Raw genomic sequence first — 14,604 nt, 5'->3', positions numbered from 1 at the left:
CTCCACCGCCACTGACGACCACCCGCACCCTCTCCGCCGCACCCTCCCCGGCCCGCTACACCGTCACAAATGAATGCAACTAAAATTGCAAAAAAAACAAATTTGATTATATTTTCAAATAACAAATTTGATGATATTTTCAAATAATGAATTTGATGATATTTGTCATATTCATAAATATTTTCAAATAACAAATTTGATGCTATTTTTAAAAAATATATTACTGTTATGATTTAAACAAGTTTGAACATATTTAAACACAAATAAATATCAAACAGCATTTTAAATGCATAAATACAACAAATGGGGATCCTAGGAATCGAACCCATGACCTCCTGGTGTGTGTGCTGCGTGCTGACCAGTCGGGCTAGTAGGCTTGTTCTGATGGAGTGGGGATTATGTGGGATATAACCTTACCAGTCGGGCTAGTAAATTCTAATGGCGCACCGGGGCTGGGTGCGCCATTAGATTGGTTGTACTTATGGCGCACTTGGGGTGCGGTGCGCCATTAGATCCCTTCCCCCAGTTCACTTGTTCCCCTCTCACAGTTGCCTCCCTCCCTCCCTCGCCAGATCCACTCGACCCAACCGTATGCTGCCGCCCCCTTGCTCCGCACCCTCCGTCCGCCGCGCCTGCACGCTGTCGGCGACGCCGCCGCCCCGACCCCCGCGGGACTCCACCCCCGCGCCCCCCGAACGGGATCGGCAGCTGATGAGCGAGGGCCTCCTCCGACCCCTGCAGCAGCCGATGAGCGCGGCCCCGACGCGCCCACCCGGCCTGCCCCTGCCGTCCTCCGCAACCGGCCCCTGCTCTCCTTCGACCGCGGCGAGCGAGGACCCGGACGAGCTCGGACCCCGACCCCGACCCCTTCGTCGACCCCGACCCCGACCCCTCCGGCGACCAGGTACCTCTCCTCCTTCCTCCTTCCTCCCTCTCCACCCTTCCCCATTCCCTCCCTCCCTCCCCTCGACCGTGGCGACGATGATGGCGACCAACGCGACCAGGAACTTTCTGTTATGTGTTACTACTTAATATAGCAACGATGATGATCTGTAGTACCCATCAGCCAACTCCCGGCTTCTTGTTTAGTTGATGCACTGCCAATTGGGTCTCTAGGGTTAAGGAACCAACAATAGATTCCTTAAGAGAACCCCTACCTTCATTTTAGTGTGGTTTTCCGGTGTTTTTATGATTGCACGATGAATATGTGCTAGATTGGCTGTCAAGCCCCATTTTTTCGCTATTAGTCACATTATCCAAATTCATACCAATGTTTTATGTCACATCAAAGGTACTGGTACATTAATCTTCACCTCCCCGAGACTAACAATATTCTAAGTTATATGTCTCCTCTTTTTGTAAAATGATCCACTGCAAGTTCTTACTCTAGAAAGATGTGACTAAAATCACTCTAAATTAGTTAAAAATCTCCTAATTCTTTGTTCCCTTTTTCGGTAGAACTGATCCAGATGGCAGCTTCCTTACTGTGGAAAGGAACTAAAAAAAGAACCTATAGACACAGGTGCCACATATATATATTCTCCCCTATAGACAGAGCCAGCAGCTGCCTTTCCAGAAAGCAATTGTCTTTATCAGATGTGCTGCATCAAATATGGCACAAGAATCACAAAACTATGGGGAATGACCATATATTAGTGTACTAATGTATTGCTCCCAGCTAGCAATAGCTTCCTCCATGCCCATGTGCACAGTGACAACAAATCTTGCCCAAAAAAGGACTGTCCAGTGCCCAAAACTCCAGACCGACACAAGCTTTATTAGTGACTAGAAGAAACTCCAGAGAGAGAGAGAGAGAGAGAGAGAGAGAGATCCTGGCAAGCAGGCAGGCTGGAGTTGTAGAGAGAGGACGGTGGTAATTAATGGTTGTCCACTCTAGAGTATTTTTCCTCCCGGCCACTCCTTGCTGCTAGTTCCTCAAGGAGTTCTACTCAAAATTAGCTCAAGAAGTTGCATCTGGCTTCTACAAAGTTGTTTTGGCTTAGAGGATAAGTTGTTGTATATACTGTTATAAAATTTGCTTCATATCCTTGTATCTAGGTACTAAAATCACTTTTGTTAGAGCTTCATTATTTCAGCAAAACCGATAGATTTAGTTCATTGATATGCTTCCTCTGATCTTCTTTGGCAAGAGGCCGAGAGGTGGTAACAGCTAGATTTAATTCACTGGTACAGATAAATTTGTTAATATTCTTCAGGAAGCTTGCTTGGGCTGTTTATATACTTGCTTGCTTGCTAGCAAAAACAGTAGCTTTGTTTGTGGTGTTAACTAATTCATGGCACCAAATGGTAGAGACAGAGACCAGGTCTCTTCTAGTTTCCCATGAATTAATAAACCATGCATGGTATCAAGTGAGCCATGCACAGCCATGAAAATAGCTTGCTTGCTACTATTTTAAATAGTTAGTCAAATGAATTTCTTGCTTGCTACTGTTTTTAGCTACTGTTTTTATTCAAAAATTATTGGAGTTTATATCATATATATTGCTAGCATGTATTTCATATGTTCTGTAGCATTGAGGCTACATAGCATGCCATTTTTGTGCGTTGTATTAATTGCTTTCCCTACATGTTTGCAGGTTTAATTGAAAAAAGAGGAAGAAAGGAGAATCAGGGTAGGGTTTCATGGCTAGAAGATATATTGCTGGATTTTGTCTCCGACCATCGTGTCGTGATGATATTGGGGGGTTTTGTCTCCGACCATCGTGTCGTGACGATATTGTGGGGTGTAGTGGGGTTGCAGCGGGGCGGGGGTGGGATAATGATTTTGCAGGTACCCCAAGAGGCCCTTGAGTTTGCCGAAATGTCAATTAACTACTTTTTCGAGAAATTCGAGTACTCCATATGTCATATTTTCAGCAAAGGTCATGCTGAAATAGGACATATGGGGTACTTGAGACTAATGCATGGGTCAGGGTATCTTAGTACTTAGTTAAGTAGGATCAACTGCCCCTTTTTTTTTGCTAATGTGTACTAGGTGCTCCCATCTTCTGTGTCATTGTTACCCTAATTTATAGTCCAGTACAATTGGCCTTTCAGTATAGCCTGTTATCATGCATGTTTTATGATCTGTTGTAAGGGTACTGATTGGTCTCTTCTGCTGCTTATCAAAGATGGGGGGAAGCAGCCACCGCCGCTCTGCGACATCACAGTACGAGTTGGATGCTTCCGAGTTCTTCAGTATCGTACTTGGGACTTGAGTATCATCCATGATGTAGGTATATAAAATGAGAGATCTCCCCTTCACCCATCTCATTATGATATTTGTTGTTTGCCAGATCACTCATTGTCCCAAACTACAGAGGCTGCCTGACAGTTTTATGAACATGCTGGGTGAAGATCCGCCAAATAATGTGAAGCTGCGATAGGCCAGCAACGGGTTTCGTAGGCAGTGGGATGTGGAGTTGTTGATCAAGGAGGACCACATGTACTTGTCTCGTGGGTGGGAGAAGTTCTACCATGCCTACGACCTGCGGCTTGGGTACTTCCTTCTCTTCAGGTACGACGACGACACCACCATGCTCATCGTGAAAGTGTTCAACGCGACTATGTGTCACATGCGCTACGCTGACGATGATGATGCCGGTACATTCTGCCTCTTCTTATTCCTCTACATTTGGCTTTGTCTCACATCGATTGTTAACGGTCATTCTTGCATTTGGACAGGTAATGGGAGTAGCAGCAGCGACACTGGCTATAGCCAAAGGAGCATCGACTATGGCTGTAGCAAAAGCAACACCAATTCTGGCTTTAGCGAAAGCACCAGCGATTCTGGCAGCAGCATAGACAACAAGAAGGATGATCCGGACTGGAGTGCGGGAGAAGAGGAGCAGAGTGGGGATGAGGAGCTGCAGGATGACGATGGGCATCAGGCTGAGGATGACCTAGCGCTGGTGGTGGCTGACCAAGGGCAAGATATGGTGGTGGCTGACCATGGGCAAGAGATGGTGGTGGCTGACCATGGGCAAGAGATGGAGGTGGCTGAGGATGACCTAGCGATGGTCGTACCCGCCCTGCCTGAAGGTGGCCTCGCGATGGTGGTGGTGCCTAACAATGAGCATGCACCGGTGGTGGCGCCGGCGATCCCACAGCTGGGCGACATGACCACGCCAATTGTGGTAGAAGACTACATCCCACTGCCTCCACCTCTAGGCCGCTCTTGGCGCATCAGACTGAGGAAGGAGAAAGAGAAGAACAATGAGAACTGAACAATGTCAGGTATGTCAGATATCCAAAATGATATATATATACTTAGTTACCTATGGTATCTCTAATATGCTTAGTTTCCTATAGGTTAGCTTCATTTTACCTACGTTGGCTCTAATATGCTAACTTAGAGCTTATATGCTTAGTTTCCTATAGGTTAGCTCCAAAATAACTTATGTTTGCACAAAATGATCAAGTTTACATAATAAGCTTATAGTCTTTTTCTTATTCTTCTTCTTTTCCAAAATGACATAGGTTAGCTTCATTTTACCTAAGTTGGCTCTAATATGCTAACTTAGAGCTTATATGCTTAGTTTCCTATAGGTTAGCTCCAAAATAACTTATGTTAGCACAAAATGATCAAGTTTACATAATAAGCTTATAGTCTTCTTCTTATTCTTCTTCTTTTCCAAAATGACATAGGTTAGCTTCATTTTACCTAAGCTGGCTCCAAAATTCTTCTTATTCTTCTTCTAGTGTTCTTCTTCTTCTAGTATTCTTCTAGTCTTCTTCTTCTTCTTCTTCTAACTTCTTGTTTATCATTTTGCAGATTTGATTTAATTCACAGAAGCTTGCATGGATGGAGTGCTTCTTTTCCATTTGTGTTTTAATTTGTATCAATGTGAAACTTTTGTGAATTGATGGATAACGGTGTTGGATGAACAATGTGAAACTTTTATAATATGTAACGATGGAACTATGTGTTGGCTATGTATGTATATATGATGGAACTTGTGTGCTGTCTATGACTGTTACATGGATGCTAGTTACATATATATATATGTGTTGGATATCTCATATGTGAAATAGTGACCTGAGATTAAGAAAAAACAAAAAAAATTAAAAAAATCGTTACTAATGGCTCACTACCATGTGGTGCGCCATTAGTATAGCAGACACTAGTGGCGTACTGTTGGCAAAACTGGCGCAATGCATGGTGCGCCATTAGTATACCAGATACTAATGGCGCACCAGTGGTGCGCCATTAGTAGAAAATACTAGTGGCGTGATACTAATGGCGCACCAGTAGTGCGCCATTAGTACGGAAAACCGGTGCGCCATTAGTAGGCCTTTTCCTAGTAGTACCCAACCGCAACCGCAACACCCTCAAGGACTTAGCAGCTGAAGCCGAGGCAGAGCTGCCTCCACGATGCTGACACCGACGTGCGCCGTACCAGAATCACTCCAACCACGCTGTCCTGCGCCTCACTATTGCCGCTCCACTTTCGCAACCGTCCACCGCACCGGAGCTGTTCCCGCTACGCCGTTGTTCACCGCCTCGGATCTGGTTCCCCGTCGCCGATAGATGGCCACCGCACCGCACTCAACAATTTGGCCATGGGTTTGTCCAAGGCTCCACCATCCTCCACAACTTCTCGTTTCCAACGAACCACAAGAAGATCATTGGAAAAACAGAAGGAGGACACATCACTGCCAGCAGAAAGAGGTACTCCTCTTTCCTTATTCGTGCAAATCTTACGTCTATCCGTATTCATCCCATGAAAGAAACTAGTTGAGTGCTTTTTACTGCATCTTCTTCGTGATACTAAATGCACAAGGTTTCCTCCCTTTACTATTTCACCTTTGCTAGAGGTCAGTAGCCTGCCTGGATATCAATTGAAGGTCAGTCGAACCGCAATTAAAAGAAGCAGCACCCGCTTAGGCGCGTGGAGCATCTAGTCCGCCTATTCGCCGGGGAAGTGGCGCATCGGTGTCTATCATAGGGGTGTGGGGCACAGGAGCTGCTTGCGCCCGATATGGAGGTCGGCGGGGCTTGAATGGATGGCCGGGGGCGGTGCCAAGCACGACGGTGCGGTGAGGTCGAGGGGAGGGCGCAGGCAGGGGACTGGGCCGGTGGTCGCTGGCGTTTCAAGGAAGATCATCAACACTGACTCGGAGGTAGATGAAGGCGATCTGCCCGTTCTTTGTACATCGAACAATGCAGAAAAAATGGACTGACCTATTTGTTTTCAGTCGACTGTTATTTTCATAGAATCCTATAGTAATTTAGTGTGCCATGCATGTTGTAGAGCTATCATATGTCTCCCGTCATTTATTTCTCACCGACCTGCTATCTGCTACCTTTACAATATACTAATTGTGCACACACTTCACCCATACTCACACTATTGTTTTTTATGCATGGGTATTTCAGACTCTGACGCAGTGTTTATGAATGCAGAAAAGAAAAGACAGAAGTCACTCCAGTGTAATTAAAATATAAGCACTAAGTGTTTTAGCGCTTTAAAGGGTGTAGTGTCAGCAGTTGGAGACAGTAAACGTACCTCTGCAGTTGATGATCTCAATTGCCACACACAACCATCCCAGGTGCTTGCTTTAACTTTGCGCTGTCAAATGTGGTTGCATGTTGCATATGGTGGCTAGCTTGTATTGCTTCCAATTTGGTTAAATTGCATCTGCTTACTTTACACATTATACCTTTGATAATGACATGCCTTCCTGTTTTTGATACATACTACATATGTCTATTAACCATGTTCGTACATCAAACTAATGCTCTTTTGTATCCCTCGTCAATCACTTATGATGAGACAGTCACCCTAGTGGGTTATTGTAAGACGCCCTACTCGTTAAATTGTACAGTGTCATCCTCCCCACATGATTCTCAAAAAACAGCAAGGCTAAATGAAGATAGTCAACGTAGCTCTCTAGTTGACGACCGCAATTCCCCCACACCACCATCGCAGGTGCTTGCTCTTACTTGGCAGTGTGATATGTGGTTGCATGTTGCATATGGTGTCTACTTTGTAATGCATCTAATTAGGGTACATTGCATCTGCTTAGTTAACACATTATACATGTGAATATGACATGCCTTCCTGTTTTTGGTACATACTTCATCTTTCTATTAACCATGTTCTTACATCAAACTACTTTCTTGTGTATCCCTCATCAATCACTTCTGATGATACACCTTCAAGTTGACAGTGTAATATTGGTTGCATCTTTCATATCATTTCAAACATGTATTTCCTCTAATTTGTTGAAGTGCCACTTATAATGAGACACATCTAACTTGGTAGAGTGATTTTGGTTGGATTTTTCATATGGTGTCTAGATTGCATTGCTTCCAATTTTGTTGAAATGCCTTCTGCTTAGCGTTTTTCATACATATTCCATCCTCCTACAATGTGGTTGCCATACATAAAAGTTGTGTTCGTCAGTATCATGCATCAAGAAATTTGAAATTGCGAATTTCATTCCTTTTCTTGTGTGTTTACTTGACAAGGCAAAATCTGAAAGGACGAATGCACGGAATGATGGTAGTCCTTTGGAGCAACCGAAACAGATGATCACTGTAGATTCTCCTGCTACTTGTACTGCAGTGCTAGTTCCAAATCTCATCTCCCCTACTCCACAACCCAAGGTGCTTGCTCTAACATGGCAGTGTCATATCTGGTTGCATGTTGCATACCGTGCCTAGCTTGTATTGCTCCTAATTTGTTAAATTTCATCTCCTTAGATTACATATTATACATGTGAATATGACATGCCTTCCTGTTTTTGGTACATACTACATCTGCCTATCACACCATGTTCTTACATCAAACTACTGTTCTTGTGTATCCTGCATCTATTGCTTATGATGAGGCAGTCACACCCATGGGTTAATATGAGACGCGCTACTCGTATAAAGAATGCAATTTCATCCTCTCCACATGATTCTCAAGAAACATCAAGCCTAAATGAAGATATTGAACGTAGCTCTGTACTTGAAGACCGTACTTCCCCTACACCACCATCAAAGGTGCTTGCTCTAACTTCGCAGTGTGATATGTGGTTGCATGTTGCATACGGTGTCTAGCTTGTAATGCTTCTTATTAGGGTAAATTGCATCTACTTAGTTTACACACTATACCTGTGAATATGACATGCCTTCCTATTTTTGATACACACTACATCTATGTGTTAACCTTGTTCTTACATGAAACTACCTCTCTTCTGTATCCTGCATCAATCACTTACGATGAGTCACCTTTATTCGTTGCATATTGCATATTATTTCTAGCCTGTTCCCATGTATTACTTCTAATTTGGTCAAATACATTTGGTAGGGCACCCTTTTAATTTGGTAGAGTGATATTGGTTTCATCTTTCATATGGTTTCTAGCTTGCATTGATTCTAACAAGTTCAAGCACCTTGTGCTTAGTTTACACTTTATACATCATACATGTCAATATGTCACGCCGTCCTGTTTTTCATACATATTCCATCCTCCTATCATGCGGCTTCCTTACATGAAAGTAGTGTTCGTCAGTATCATGCATCAATGAATTCTGAAGAGCAAATTTTATTCCTTTTTCTTGTGGGTTTGACTTGACAAGGCAAAATCAAGAAAGAGGAAGGAAAAAAGTAAGGAAGGCGATGATGGTGGTCCTCTTCAACAACGTAAATGGAGCATCTGTAATGATTCTCCTTGTACTGATAGTGCATTACAAGGTCCAAGTCTCCGCTCCCCTACTCCACCATCCAAGGTGCTTGCTCTAACTTGGCAGTGTGATATCTGGTTGCATGTTGCGTATGATGTCTAGCTTGTATTGCTACTAATTAGTGTAAACTGCATCTGCTTAGCTTACACATGATACGTGTGAATATGACATGCTTTCCAGTTTTTGGTACATACTATATCAGTCTATCACACCATGTTCTTACATGAAACTACTCTTCTTGTGTATCCTGCATCAGTCACTTATGATGGGACACCTTTAAGTCGGCAGTATGATATTGGTTTGCATCTTGAATATGATTTCTAGCATGTATTGCTTCTAGTTTGATGAATGCCACCTATGACGAGACAATTTTAACTTGGCAGAGTGATATTGATTGCACCTTCCATATGGTGTCTAGTTTGAAGTGCTTCTAATTTGTTGAAGTGCCTTCTTCTTTACCACATCAAAGGTTTGAATATGTCAAGCCGTCCATTTTCTCGTACATATTCCATCCTCGTATCATGATTTTGCCTTTCATCAGAGTAGTGTTTGTCAGTATCATGCATGAATGAGTTCTGAAGAGCGAATTATATTCTTTTTTCTTGTCGATATGACCTCACAAGGCAAAATCAATAAAGCTGAAGGAAATTGGCAAGGCATTGGATGATGGTGGTCCTTCCGAGCAACTGATATGGAGGTTCTCTACAAATTCTACTCCGACATCCTCCCAACAAGATTCGCAAGACAACGCAAGGCTAGATAGTCAACATAGCTATGTAGATGATGAGCACATCTCTCCTACTCTACCATCATAGGTGCTTGCTTTAACTTGGCAATATTATATGTGGTTGCATGTTGCGTATGATGTCTAGCTTGTATTGCTTCTAACTTTGTTGAATTGCATCTGCTTACTTTACACATAATGCCTGTGAATATGGCATGTGTTCCTGTTTCTAGAACATATTATATCTAATCACACGATGTTCTTACATCAGACTACTATTCTTGCATATCCCGCATCAGTCACTTATGATGAGGCACCTTTAAGTCGCCACTGTGATATTGGTTGTGTCTTGCATATGATTTCTAGCATGTACTGCTTCTAATTTGTTGAAACGCCATACAGTTTGAACTTGGCAGAGTGATGTTGGTTGCATCTTTCATATGGTGTCTAGCTTGCAGTGCTTCTAATTTGTTGAAATGCCTTCTGCTTAGTTACCACATCATAGGTGTGAATATGTCATGCCATCATGTTTTTCATACATATTCCATCCTGGCATCATGTGTTTGCCTTTCATCCGAGTAGTGTTCGTCAGTATCATGCATGAATGAGTTCTGAAGAGCGAATTTTATTCCTTTTTCTTATCGGTTTGACTTCACAATGCAAACTCATTACTGCTGAAGGAAATTAGTCCGGCAGTGGATGATGGTGGTCCTTCGGAGCAACTCAAACAAGGGGTCTCTACAGATTCTACTCCGCCATCCTCCCAACAAGATTCGCAAGACAACACAAGGTTGGACAGTCAACGTAGTTGTGTAGATGATGAGCACATCTCCCCTACTCCACCATCACAGTTGCTTTCTCTAACTTGTCACTATTATATGTGGTTGCATGTTGTGTATGATGTCTAGCTTGTATTGCTTCTAACTTTGTTGAACTGCATCTACTTACTTTACACATAATGCCGGTGAATATGACACGTGTTCCTGTTTCTAGAACATACGTGGACATGATGAGCACATCTCCCCTACTCCACCATCATAGGTGCTTGCTCTTACTTGGAACTGTTATATGTGGTTGTGTTTTCCGTATGATGTCTAGTTTGTATTGCTTCTAATTATGTTGAATTGCATCTGTGTAGCTTACAACTTATACCTGCAACAATCACTTACCCATAAGACACATTTAACATGGGACTGTGATGTAGGTTGCATCTTGCGTTGTCTTCTAGCTTGTACTGCTTCTAATTTCTTGAAATGGCACTTACAACAAGACACTTTTTACCTGATAGAGTGATATTGGTTGCATGTTCATATGGTACCTAGCTTTCATTTCTTCTAATTTTGTTGAAATGCCTTCCGCATACTGTTTTTTCATACATATTCCCTCCTCCTATCGTACGTGTGAATATGAAACATTGTCTTTTTTGTATATATTTGATATCCTCCTATCCTGCGCTTGCCTTACATTAAAGTAGTGTTCGTCTGTATCATGCATCAACCAGTTATGCAGAGCTAACTTTATTCATCTTCTTGTGGTTTTGACTTCATAAGGCAATATCAGAAAATAGGAAGGAAAAGAGTAAGTTAGGGGATGTTGGTGGTCCTCCGCACCGACACAAACAGAGACTCTCTAGATTTTCCACTACTACTGCTAATGAAGTTGAAGTCCCAAGTCTACAAGATGAGTTCATCTCCCATACTCCAACATCGCAGGTGCTTGCTCTAAGTTGGCAGTGTGATAATTGGTTTCATGTTGCATATGTTGTCTAGCCTGTATTTCTTCTATTTTGATTAAATTGCACCTGCTGAGTTTATACATTATACACGTGCAGATGACATGGCTTTTTGTGTCTAGAATACACGGCATCTATCTATCATACCATGTTCTTACATCAAAGTACTGTTGTTGGGTATCCCGCATCAGTCACTCATGATTGGATGCTTTTAACATGGCAGTTTGATAGTGGTTGCATCTTGCATTGATTTCTATGTTGTACTGCTTCTAATTTTTTGAATTGCCACTTATGACAAGAAACTTTTAACTGGGCAGAGTAATATTGGTTGCATCTTGTTGGAAATATGCCATAGAGGCAATAATAAAAGGGTTATTATTATATTTCCTTCTTCATGATAATTGTCTTTATTCATGCTATAATTGTATTATCCGGAAATCATAATACACGTGTGAATACATAGACCATAATATGTCCCTAGTAAGCCTCTAGTTGACTAGCTCGTTGATCAACAGATAGTCATAGTTTCCTGACTATGGACATTGGATGTCGTTGATAACGGGATCACATCATTAGGAGAATGATGTGAGGGACAAGACCCAATCCTAAGCATAGCACAAGATCGTGTAGTTCATTTTGCTAGAGCTTTTCCAATGTCAAGTATCCTTTCCTTAGACGATGAGATCGTGTAACTCCCGGATACCGTAGGAGTGCCTTGGGTGTACCAAACGTCACAACGCAACCTGGTGACTATAATGGTGCACTACAGGTATCTCCGAAAGTGTGTATTGGGTTGACACGGATCGAGACTGGGATTTGTCACCTCGTATGACGGAGAGGTATCTCTGGGCCCACTCGGTAATGCATTATCATACTGAGCTCAAAGTGACCAAGTATTTGGTCATGGGATCATGCATTACGGTACGAGTAAAGTGACTTGCCGGTAACGAGACTGAACGAGGTATTGGGATACCGACGATCGAGTCTCGGGCAAGTAACGTACCGATTGACAAAGGGAATTGTATACGGGGTTGCTAGAATCCTCGACATCGTGGTTCATCCGATGAGATCCTCGAGGAGAATGTGGGAGCCAACATGGGTATCCAGATACCACTGTTGGTTATTGACCGGAGAGCCGTCTCGGTCATGTCTGCGTGTCTCCCGAACCCGTAGGGTCTACACACTTAACGTTTGGTGATGCTAGGGTTGTCTGAATATGAGTATGCAGCAAACCGAAAGTTGTTCGGAGTCCCGGATGAGATCCCGGATGTCACGAGGATTTCCGGAATGGTCCGGAGGTAAAGAATTATATATAGGAAGTGCAGTTTCGGCCATCGAGAGAGTTTCGGGGGTCACCGGTATTGTACCGGGACCATCGGAAGGGTCCTGCGGGTCCACCGGGTGGGGCCACCTATCCCGGAGGGCCCCATGGGCAAAAGTGGGAGCAGAACCAGCCCCTGGTGGGATGGTGCGCCCCCCTGGGCCCTCCTCTGCGCCTAGGGTTAGGAACCCTAGGGGAGGGGGCACCTCCACTTGCCTTGGGGGGCACTCCACCCCCCTTGGCCGCCGCTCCCCTAGAGATCCCATCTCTAGGGCCGGCGCCCCCCCTGGGGGCCTATATAAACGAGGGTGGGAGGGAGGGCAGCCGCCCCCTGAAGTCTTGGCACCTCCCTCTCCCCTGCTACACCTCTCCCTCTCGCAGAAGCTCCGCGAAGCTCTGCCGGAACTCTGCTGCATCCACCACCATGCCGTCGCGCTGCTGGATCTTCATCAACCTCTCCTTCCCCCTTGCTGGATCAAGAAGGAGGCGATGTCATCCGCTCCGTACGTGTGTTGAACGGGGAGGTGCTGTCCGTTCGACACTTGGTCATCAGTGATTTGGATCACGACGAGTACGACTCCCTCAACCCCGTTCTCTTGAACGGTTCCGCTCGCGATCTACAAGATGCACTCCTATCACTCGTTGCTAGATGAACTCATAGATGGATCTTGGTGAAACCATAGGAATTTTTTTATTTTCTGCAACGTTCCCCAACAGTGGTATCAGAGCTAGGTCTATGCGTAGTTCTCTATTGCACGAGTAGAACACAATTTTGTTGTGGGCGTAGATGTTGTCAACTTTCTTGCCGCTACTAGTCTTCTTTTGCTTCAGCGGTATTGTGGGATGAAGCGGCCCAGACCGACATTACACGTACGCTTACGTGAGACAGGTTCCACCGACTGACATGCACTAGTTGCATAAGGTGGCTAGCGGGTGTCTGTCTCTCCCACTTTAGTTGGAGCGGATTCGATGAAAAGGGTCCTTATGAAGGGTAAATAGAAGTTGACAAATCACGTTGTGGCTTTTTCGTAGGTAAGAAAACGTTCTTGCTAGAACCCTATTGCAGCCACGTAAAATATGCAACAACAATTAGAGGACGTCTAACTTGTTTTTGCAGCAATTGCCTTGTGATGTGATATGGCCAAAAGTTGTGATGAATGATGAATGATATATTGTGATGTATGAGATCATGTTCTTGTAATAGGAATCACGACTTGCATGTCGATGAGTATGACAACCGGCAGGAGCCATAGGAGTTGTCTTAATTATTGTATGACCTACATGTCAATGATTTAACGCCATGTAATTACTTTACTTTATTGCTAAACCGTTAGCCATAGTAGTAGAAGTAATAGTTGGCGAGCAACTTCATGCAGAAACGATGATGGAGATCATGATGATGGAGATCATGGTGTCATGCCGGTGACGAAGATGATCATGGAGCCCCGAAGATGGAGACCAAAGGAGCTATATGATATTCGCCATATCATGTCACTGTTATATAATTGCATGTGATGTTTATTATGTTTATGCATCTTGTTTACTTAGAACGACGGTAGTAAATAAGATGATCCCTTATAATAATTTCAAGAAAGTGTTCCCCCTAACTGTGAGCCGTTGCTAAAGTTTGTCGTTTCAAAACACCACGTGATGATCGGGTGTGATAGATTCTTACGTTCACATACAACGGGTGTAAGACAGTTTTACACATGCAAAAACACTTAGGGTTAACTTGACGAGCCTAGCATGTACAGACATGGCCTCGGAACACATAGACCGAAAGGTCGAACATGAGTCGTATGGAAGATACGATCAACATGGAGATGTTCACCGATGATGACTAGTCCGTCTCACGTGATGATCGGACACGGCCTAGTCGACTCGGATTGTGTAACACTTAGATGACTAGAGGGATGTCTAATCTGAGTGGGAGTTCATTAAATAATTTGATTAGATGAACTTAATTATCATGAACTTAGTCTAAAATCTTTGCAAATATGTCTTGTAGATCAAATGGCCAACGCTCATGTCAACATGAACTTCAACGCGTTCCTAGAGAAAACCAAGCTGAAATATGATGGCAGCAACTATACGGACTGGGTCCGGAACCTGAGGATCATCCTCATAGCTGCCAAGAAAGCATATGTCCTA

This window comes from Triticum dicoccoides, chromosome 4B, assembly GCF_002162155.2.
Source record: "Triticum dicoccoides isolate Atlit2015 ecotype Zavitan chromosome 4B, WEW_v2.0, whole genome shotgun sequence".
Lineage (NCBI taxonomy): Eukaryota > Viridiplantae > Streptophyta > Magnoliopsida > Poales > Poaceae > Triticum > Triticum dicoccoides.
This window is presented reverse-complemented; position numbering follows the sequence as displayed.